The 7,500-nt window shown below is 40.2% G+C and overlaps 1 pseudogene; it reads left to right on the forward strand.

The window, feature by feature from the left end:
• The window catches only part of LOC118389474 (uncharacterized), a 15,659-nt pseudogene extending 10,580 nt beyond the window's left edge, over positions 1-5,079 (forward strand).
• The last annotated feature ends 2,421 nt before the right edge of the window (positions 5,080-7,500 follow it).

Consider the following 7,500-nt stretch of genomic DNA (forward strand, 5'->3'; position numbering starts at 1 on the left):
TGACTGAGCCTATCTGGTGACAACTAACACAGAGACAGTAACAATCACCCACAAGAGACCTAAAGAATATGGCTGCCTAAATATGGTTCCCAATCAGAGACAACGATAAACACCTGCCTCTGATTGAGAACCACTCTAGGCAACCATAGACTTACCTAGAGTACTACTCTAACCACAATCCTATAACTACTAACAACCCCGGACAAAACAAACCACATAAATCCCCATGTCACACCCTGGCCTAACCAAAATAATAACGAAAACACAGAATAATAAGGCCAGGGCGTGACAGTACCAAAACATTCAAGGAACATTTTCTCAAAAGTGGGGTTACAAGTTTATCAACTTCCAAATCAGAGGTGCTTTCCCACTGTTCCTCAACTGTAGTGTAAGATATACCATTTTCTAGCTCTGAGTCTACTTTCATCCAATGTAAAAAAAAAAAAATACATTTCAAATTTTCCTACATAGGACCTAATCCAGGTGGTTAGTCACATTTATGAATGTGTTTTTCAATGCTATGGTATATAGATGTTAAAGCCAAATGCAATATTTTATCAAATATTTTGTAAATCTTTTTTTAGGGTACCTAAAGAAGTCCTAGAATTCAAAAAGAAATAGCTAAATGATCCATGGTATGACCATCTTAAAACAATTCCACATGTTAGCATAGTCCCTCCAGAATCTAGATGGTCTGTGACGTCAGGCTCTGTCTATAGTACAACACAGAGCCAATAGCCGTCACTAATTGTCCACTGAGCAGGTTTTGTAGTGCATTGATCACAGCACACAGGAGTCAGTGTGGGAAACTCAGATCAGCTCTCTACTCACACTGACCAGTAGCTCCAAGACCGAGGACAGATCTGCTGCTTCTGGACTCCCAATACAGGAAATGTATTCCCTCCCAAAAACGTTATATCCTACTTTGACCTAATATTGTCTAATTGTTTAATTTTTCGGGTTTAAAAGAGGTGAAATACTGAAATCACAAGGAATTACCAAATGGATATCGTTTAGAAATAAAGTAAAATAATGCAAATCATCCATCAAATCAGATTAACAGCTCATACTTCAAAATCATGTGAAGTGCCTAAACTTGACCAAAACTGGACTGTAATCAAGGAAATAGTAGGCTGTTCTAAAAAAATTGAACAATCAAAAGGATTTGGGTAGCACCAAGAGTTTTTTTAATGTACAGGATTTATGTCAGTGTCATTATTTTATAATGTGGTGTTTTAATGAATTTTTGTAAATTGTGATGATGAGCATGTGCACTGTCTGTGTCATTGATCCCAACATCAGGCAGCAGATCTGGGAGTCACCACTTTCCCAGATTCACACAGCGCTCTGTGAGTGACTCTCCATCACCCTACACCCCTCCACCTGTTCCCCTGAGATGTGACCATTGTCCCCCAGCAATAAGAACACTGAGCATGTGGCAGCTCCACATTCCTTATTGTCCTTCCAAGCTCACCCATTGGCTACAGACTGTGAGATTCTCCTACAAGCCCAAGACACACACATTCATATGCAGATTTGGGAGTATATATAGGAGATGAAGCCAGTAGAAATCAGATTCTCTCTACACAGAGGCCCCTACAGCACAGACATCCAGCCATGGCACCTACAATAACTTCAGCTGTGATCCTCTCTGAGGAGCACTTGACTCTGACCAATAAGGTAAATCGAAGATTCAAATTCAAGGAAATTAATTTAATTTGATTGATTGTTTGTGTTTAAATAATGTCATATTCCAGAATAAGGTTATTAATGACTTGCCTCTTCTCTTCTTGCAGTGAAGAAAGCCATTGGTGAAGAAGCATAGATTGTATCAACAGCAGCCTTTCCTGGGTCCAGAGATCCTCAATCAGCAGCCTGATTCCAAGCTAGAGAATGCCGACATCCTGGAGATGACAGTTTGCTTCCTGAAACGACAGCAACAGTACCAGTCAGTGAGCTCCTCCTCCTGTTCAGCACCTGTCAATCAGGGTTACTCCAGATGTGTCCAAGAGATTGTGCACTTCCTGTCCAAGGATGAGGTGAAGACAGTCCCAGAGAAGACTGCTGAGCCACTTCCAGAGCCTGCAGCCATCCTCTGATAAGAACCGAATGGAAAGTGACCTGCCTCAGCTCAGCTCCCCAACCCAGCACAGCATGAGCAAAGACTAGAGTCCAGTCAACCACGCCCTCTGGAGGCCCTGGTAGAGTCCTACAGAATGGAGCTCAACTCGCAGACAATCACAATGGACCATGTTGGTCTAAAATGTATGTCATGGCCAGTAGTGAGAATGGGAAGAGATATTCCTCATATTCTGTTTATGCATGAGGTTTTAAACGTCTTGTGACTAAGAACATTTTTTTATGAAAATTTAATTGAACAATACATTTTTGTCGTTTTATTTGAAATAACCTTTATGTTTTACGAAACATGTCATGTCAATCATGATAAAGAATAACTTGAATGGTCCTCCATGAGGATTTTTAACCAAAAATAGGTTTTATATCAACAAACTGTTTGTGATTGTCAATTTGACTCATGTTTTAAGCTCAAACCATATAGGAAAACATTTTGTCACCACTACATTTTTCTCGTGATAAGGTAATATTGAAAGGTTATTGAGTATGTATTTATCCATCATGAATATTTACCCCAAAATTATAGAATTTTCTTTGTGAATGTTATCTTGATAATTTCAGTGAAGATATCGCAGAGAAATGTGTGTTCTCTCAATGTAAAACCTCTTGTTCATTTTAAACAATTATCTTGTCTTTCATAAAGACAGTAAATGCATTTCCTGTACTCTGTTGGAGTATCATAAGAACTTGGACAATTCTCCAAGACTTATTGTGATGTTTAATCACATGTGTCCATTCACCTTGAGGTGATGTCTCATTGAGTCAATTTGAATAAACAAAAAAAAGTTATGAATCGATTGATATCTTGTTCTTCACTTTTTTCCCCCCAGTCTGTGCTAGTTACTCATCTCCTCATTCAAGAACAAATTGGAATTTGTGAGTGAAACCTACTCGTGTGCTCTTAGAGTTGTCCACGGTGCTAAACTAGAATTGCCCACCACTGAACAATCTAGCACAGGAAGCAGTCTTTCTAAACTAAGCTACTAATGCCATTGCCAGCTCAGATTGATCAATGTTAGCCTCCCTACATAATTATGTTGAAAGTCATTCCACCATTGAAAGTGTGTAACTTGAGTCACTGTGATAACCGTGAATGACATGCTACACAATATTACAAATATAATTAAGAAAATAATCAGGAATGTTTAAGTGGTATCAATTACAACATGTAAAAATAATCATTGCTGAACTTGAAATGAAAAATAATATCATGCAACAAAACAGAGTATAAATCCTTCGTAAAATAATTTGAGAAGCTTAATCCCTATAAGAATAAAATTTCTTTGAAGTGTATTCATCATACACTGTAGACAATTTCATGGGTACATTAAAACAAGATATACTTTTGTATACGTAGTGTTATTGGATTCAGCTATTTCAGCCACACTCGTTGCTGAAAGGTGTATTTTAAAATATATATATTTAGAAATTAATTTAAAAAACACTGAAGAACTCAATGACTTACAACATGGCACCATCATAGGATGCCACATTTCCAACAAGTCAGTTTGTCAAATTAAAGCCTTGCTAGAGCTGCCCCGGTCAACTGTAAGTGCTGTTATTGTGAGGTGGAAAGGTCTATGAGCAACAACGGCTCAGCCACAAAGTGGTAGGCCACACAAGCTCACAGAACCGGACCGCCAAGTGCTGAAGCGCGTAGTGTATAAAAATCATCCGTCCTCGGTTGCAACACTCGCTACCAAGTTCCAAACTGCCTCCGGAAGCAACTTCAGCCAATAACTGTTCTTAGGGAGCTTCATCAAATGGGTTTCCATGGCTGAGCTGAAGAACACAGGCTTAAAATGGCCATGTGAAAAGCCAAGCATCGGCTGAAGTGGTATAAAGCTTGCTGCTATTGGATTCTGGAGCAGTGATGAATCATGCTTCACCATCTGGCAGCCTGACGGACGAATCTGGGTTTGGTGGATGCTAGGAAAAAGCTACCTGCTCAAATCCATAGTGCCAAATGTAAAGTTTGGTGAAGGAGGAATAATGGTCTGTTAATGGGATGTTTTTCATGGTTCAGAATAGGCCGATTAGTTCCAGTGACGCTACAGCATACAATGACATTATAGACAATTCTGTGCTTCCAACTTTGTGGCAACAGTTTGGGGAAGACCCTTTCCTGTTTCAGAATGACAATGCCCTTGTACACAAAGCGAGATCCATACAAAAATGGTCTGTCGAGATCTGTGTGGAAGTACTTGACTGGCCTGCACAGAGCCCTGACCTCAACCCCATCGAACAACTTTGAATTGGAACGCAGACCGCAAGCCAGGCCTAATTGCCCAACATTAGTGCCCGACCTCACTAATGCTCATGGCTGAATGGAGGCTGTTATTGCAGCAAAGGGGGAATTAATGTTAATGATTTTGGAATGATGCTTCAACAAGTAGATGTCCACATACTTTTGGTCATGTAGTGTATGCCCAAATGTTGCACAACTGGCGATAACATAATCATGCCACAAAGATAATATGCATTGCATTGGTTGTTAGCCTGAGGCGCAAATCTGATCCAAAATGTTGAGATACTTTCTCCAGTCTTGTGGTCATTGTATTGCCACGGTCTCTACAGAGAGCCTTCGGATCGCGGTGATGATGATCTCGATGTTGACCGCTTTGCTTGGACGGTGGTGTTCTCTGGAGCACTTAGAACCGTTTGATCTCCCCTCGTTCTGCCGCCTGCAGGGACACGTGAAGGGACAGCTGCCGGGGGTCGCCTGCAGACACTGGGAGAATCCCTGCGAGTAGCTGGGTGAAACACCAGCAGTGGTTGTCTCCTATAGGAAACTCACTGCCATCTCTAAAATATCGGCTTTCTCCAGTTTGGATGCGGGCTGCCGATATTGCTGGCAGCCGATATTGCTGGCCACACATCTGTCCACTGTGGAAGTGTCCTCAGCTGCTAAAGATTAGTCTCTCCGAAAATTCTCCGCAATTACTTTCCGTATCTAAAGGAAGGAAACAGAACAATATTAGGCTATTACTCGTGATAAACTTCGATAAGCACAAACGTTCTGAAATTGAGTATTAGCCTATACTTACCTGATTGTTGGATGAACAGAACGAGTTCAACAGAAGTATTACTTTCAGCAAAAGTAGCCATGGCAGTTACCTGGGAGCTGTAGAGCGGCGGTTCTTTAATGAGCTCTTACAATGCGTATCCGCACAGCACTTCAGCAACCCAACCTAGATAGGTCTGTGTTGAGTCTGAGGACTCCGTATTTATACTATGCGCTGCCTACTTAATTGCGTAGACTTTCAACACCTGAGACTTTCCCCCACACTCGACAGGCAACCGTTGAGCCAACGATCTGCAAAACAATTTTGGCGACGTATATTGGATGATATCCCCCATCTGCCAAGTGAGTCACGCCGTTGGAAAGAACAAAAGCGTGTGGGTTAATCACACTTTACAGTACATTGGCGCCTTACTATTGAGAAAAACATCTCTGTCTTGTTTGATTGGTCTTTGATGTCCACCACATGGTGAAAGAGAGGGGAAACATGAGCAGCCAGGCACACTTAACATCGAAAATACATGTTGTATTCATATAACTTCATATAAACACTGTGTGTTTGCCTCCCACTTTCCGTTCGCCTACCATTGTGTTTCCTGCACCATCTGAGGTAAATCAGTTAAACAGGGAGTCACATTGAGATTAAAAATCTATTTAACAAGAGACCCCCGTTTAAAATATAATTCAGCACACAATAACAAAATAAACATTTAATAAAATTCAATCACATTCAAGTTACGTAGAGTTCTGTCCTCAAATCAAACATTTCAAATCTGACTTATTTGTCACATACACATGTAACTGCAGATGAACTCTAGCAAATTGTTCTGGGCAAAAAAACTAAATGCAGTGATAACCCAAGATCTGTGTAGACTGAATTCCAAATCTCTGTCTTATACCCATTCTTGAGAACGGAATTTGGTAATAAGGATATTAACTTAATGAATGAAGTTACAGAGCAGACATTTTCTGTAGATGGTTAGTAAAATAAAGTGAGATGCAGCTGTCACGTTCTGACCTTAGTGGCATTGTTATGTCTTTATTTTACATATGGTCAGGGCATGAGTTGGGTGGGTTTGTCTATGTTGAGATTTTCAGGTGTCGTTAGTTGTCTCTGATTTAAATCATACTGATATATTTACATTTTCCCATCTTGTGTTTATTTGGCTGGGTTGTGTATTTTCAATGACAGTGTGTTCCAGCCACGGAACTGTTTGGTTGGTTATTTCAGTCTGATGGCGTTTATTGTTTTGTTTCAGTGTTCGGTTGTTTTAATAAAGAACCTGAACTGTACCACGCTGCGCATTGGTCCTCAGGAGTGGTTACTACTCCACAGTCCGTTATGATCAGTATCTTCTTAACAACGGGTGGTGTAGTTTGCTTACAGAGAGGGCATTTTTATACAGACTACAATGATGATCGCTAAAGTCCTCACTACCCCTGTGATAAAACGTATTGCGGAATGGTAGACTGCGCCAATGGTTTTAAAGGTTGCCGCATGCTGGTAAACAATAGCACCAAAATTTCTTCAATACTGAGGGAGAGGCGTTGTTTGAACAATCTCTCTCCTATTTTCAATACTGAGGGACCAATTTATTTTGAATTTAAAAAAGGAAAAAAAAACTCTTGGATCTCCAGCCAGATTTTCCATCGATGTGTAAGGACAACTTGTCAGTCCTCAAGACTCCAGGTACTTATATTGAGGTTCCATTTTTATCACCAAATATGCAGGGCCCAGGGTCAACATTTCCTGACCTAGAGAACAGCATGAGCTTGTTTTCAAGCCTACCACTTTGTGTTGAATCAAAGTCATGCTGAAGTTCACAAATGTTTCCTATGTCATTCTATACAAGGTGAACAATAAATGGACCAAAATCAAACTCTGAGGAGCACCTTTTTGAATCTCAAGAAATTCAGATTTACCCCATCTGTCAAGATGGCCTGAAGTTCTGTTGCAAAGATATCTGAAACCATAAACAGGCAGTATATCCCAGGCCTATACTTGATAACTTCTTCAGCAAAACAGAATGATCAGCATCATACGTCTTTGACAGGTCAATAAACAACATAGCACAGCTCTTTTTAGAAACCAAGGCTTGGACAAGATCATTAACTAACGTGGTTGCTGTGGTAGTACTATGTATGCCCAGACCTAAACCCTGATTGATAATTGTATTTTTAATGTAAACCAGATAAAGAGGAACAAAGTTGTAAATTAACCAATGATTCAAGAATCTTAGCTAAACAATGTCTTGAAATGAGACGATTATCAGGGAGGAAGGTAAGACCCTGATGCAGACCGATAGTTTTAATGATCCAATAGACAGGCAGAGGGTAAACCA

Source organism: Oncorhynchus keta, chromosome 10 (genome assembly GCF_023373465.1).
Source record: "Oncorhynchus keta strain PuntledgeMale-10-30-2019 chromosome 10, Oket_V2, whole genome shotgun sequence".
Lineage (NCBI taxonomy): Eukaryota > Metazoa > Chordata > Actinopteri > Salmoniformes > Salmonidae > Oncorhynchus > Oncorhynchus keta.